Genomic DNA, 3,009 nt, shown 5'->3' with positions numbered 1-3,009 from the left:
ACATATAATTCTCAACACATTTTAACAATTCAATTGGTCAGATTGAAAAATAAATGAAGATCGGAGTTCAAATTATTGATATTTAATACCGTAGAAAACAAAATCAATTCTTCACGAAATCATTTCTTCAAAGTTGAGAGATGATAAAGAAGACTACTCAGAATTCATGAGAATGATACGATAAAACACGGATTTCATAGATGAAAATAAGGTAAAAAAAAAATTAAAAAATACAACTAACTCACAATATTTCCCAAGCAAATCACTAGAAGTTCTCTCCAAGCCTTTCTCTCTTTACAATCTCTCCCAATTCTCTCTTAGAAGTGTAATGAAGAAGAAATCTCTCACTTTCCCTCTCCTCTTACAATCCTAGAAGAAAATCTCCTCCTTTCTCTCTCTAACTCACGCCTCTCTCTTTCTAACTGTTTGTCCCCCCTTCTAGTCTCTCTAGAGGTTCTCTTTTGTTCGCTGGTTCTCTCTTCTCAAAAGAATCTCAAATCCCTCCAAAATTCAAAAGTCAAAACTTTGAATTTAAGAAAATGTGTCTCCTTAAAATCCCTTCAAATTGGAACCTTCCAAAGTGTCCACATGCATTGAATCACTCCATAGGGTGCTTAGAACAAGTGTCCCTTTGAAAATTCGCGGAATTCGCGCAAAATTTGTCTGAAACTGCCTTAAGTTGAAAAAGTCGCTTCTGGCGCATCAGAAGCTGCCTTAAGTTGAAAAAGTCGCTTCTGGCGCATCATGCGCCAGCGCTCTGGATTTTGGTACATCATGCGCCAAACCCCAAAATTGGTTGTTTTTGCACCAAATTTCGCTCTTTTTACTATTTTTGCTCCAAATGCATACAAATGAAATACCTGCAACAAAAACACAAAAATATCTTTCTTTAAAGTGCAATATTGGTACTTAAAACAATATATTATTTTTGTGGATCAATGACCAAGCTAGTTACATCATTGTATACATTTATATATAGTAGCTTCTTGTTAGTTGAGAAGAATATTTGTACATTGGATGAAGAAGAGAATCAATGCATCATATATTGGTGGCTCATTTAAACTTTTGAGTCATGCTACCTTCGATCAAGCTCTCCTAGTAATTACATGTATGCCATCAATAATTTTGATCATATTAAAGTCCCAATAAGAGGTTCTTCATCAAATATCTTACAATAAGATGAATAATATGATACTCCTTTAAGTGACCCATTATGATTAATTTGCTTAAGCAAAGACTTTCAAGGTCTAAAATTCTTAGTATCATGAACATGATAATTATGACGAATAAATATTTTACATCCTTATATGAATTTTTATTGGCTGGTTTATTATGTTAGCCATCGGGCATATTTTTATTATAAGTTTTCATCATGAAGGTGGCAAGTGATTGAATCGTAGCAAAAAAATTAGCATCAACATACCTTGTTCGAGGCAAATCTAATTGATTTCTCATTGGATAGACAAGTGGTTATCTTATGTATTGACTAGATAAGCTAATTCTTTTAAAGTTCTTCTTGAATTGAAAAGAAATTATTTTATTCTTCTTCTCAAGACTCAAAGATAGTTGTAAAAATGTTGCACTGCATAGCACCCAAGATAATCTATAAAGAAGGAATAATCTCTCTTTACCTGACATCAGACTATTGGCCCATTTCTCACAAACATATCTCATATATCCACCCCTTCTAAGCAACATATTACATGGCACCTAGTCAGTAATTATTGGTCACCCCACATTGGCAACTATTGCTCAATGTGATTGTTCTTTGGTGTAGTCAAATAGCTACTTGATTTAGTTTCTAACATGCTTGGTGCAACTTATATGTTGGAATTCGGCTCCAATCATAGTATATAATTGAATGCACATGGGTTGAGGCTTTGTACTGTTGGATCTATTTGTTTATGAAACTTTGATAACAAAGAACTTAAGACACACAAATAGAGGTTCTATACCATTGGATCTATTTTTTTTCGACTCTTAGATTGTAAGACATGTGCTTCCATATAAAATCTTCAACTCCTAATTATTTTTCCTTCCCTTCTTAATTTATGCCTATTCTATAATGCTTCTGAAGTTGAATATATATCTCCCCTCTCATATAAAGAAGTGAATGAGATTCTTGAGAAGTTTTACCAATGTTTAATTTTCTGCATGGTATCAGAGCGAGGTTATGGTTTCCACTTCCAAATTTTATTCTTATTCTTTAAGATTCAGGTTTTCAATTCCAACCTTCATCCAGTTGTCCTATTCTCCTTCTTTTCACAATGTATGGGTTCTTTAACTTCCCTTCAAAGGAATCAACTGAGATTAATGGTGAAAATTAAACCAGAGGAGAACTTCATGTATTTAAATATCATATTGCTTTAATGACAAAAAATTACCTTAATTATCCCAAATTGTGAGGACTTCATGAAGGGAAAGTGTTTTCCAATGTATTGTAGATTTATCTTAAGAGCTCAAAGAACCATTTTTTTTTACGTTAGAAAGATACGAATTTCATGATCACGACATGGTTGTGGAACGCCATGCTACCTGAGACTAGTTGACCATTTATGTTTCTCTTTATCTCCAAATAGGTTTGGTATGTCACTAAATAAAAATACTCAAAGGTAAAAGTACTTGCACCAATCTATGAAATCAAGACCAAAGACAAACCCCGCTACTACTATACAAGTCAATCTTCTAGTCATTGAATACTTTAATGCTATGAGTGTTTAATGGTTAGAATTTGACAACTATCAAGATCTCAAGATGTCTTGTTAAGAGGATACATTATTCCTTACAAAATTTGTCAAGAGAGAGAGTTCTTGGTAGGACTTAAAATTCAATGAATTTGGCCAAATTGAAATCCAAGTCTTAAGTAGAAACTCTTCTCTGAATGAAGAATTCTCTCTCATTTAAGCTAAAGAAGGAAGAATGACAATGATGATCAATATTCTAACCTATGAGATATCTGTCATGACAACTTTTGAATCCCAAGCTAAAGACATTATAGCACAGAGCTCT

This window comes from Phalaenopsis equestris, unplaced genomic scaffold, assembly GCF_001263595.1.
Source record: "Phalaenopsis equestris unplaced genomic scaffold, ASM126359v1 Scaffold000221, whole genome shotgun sequence".
Lineage (NCBI taxonomy): Eukaryota > Viridiplantae > Streptophyta > Magnoliopsida > Asparagales > Orchidaceae > Phalaenopsis > Phalaenopsis equestris.
Note: the sequence above shows the minus strand (reverse complement) of the source record.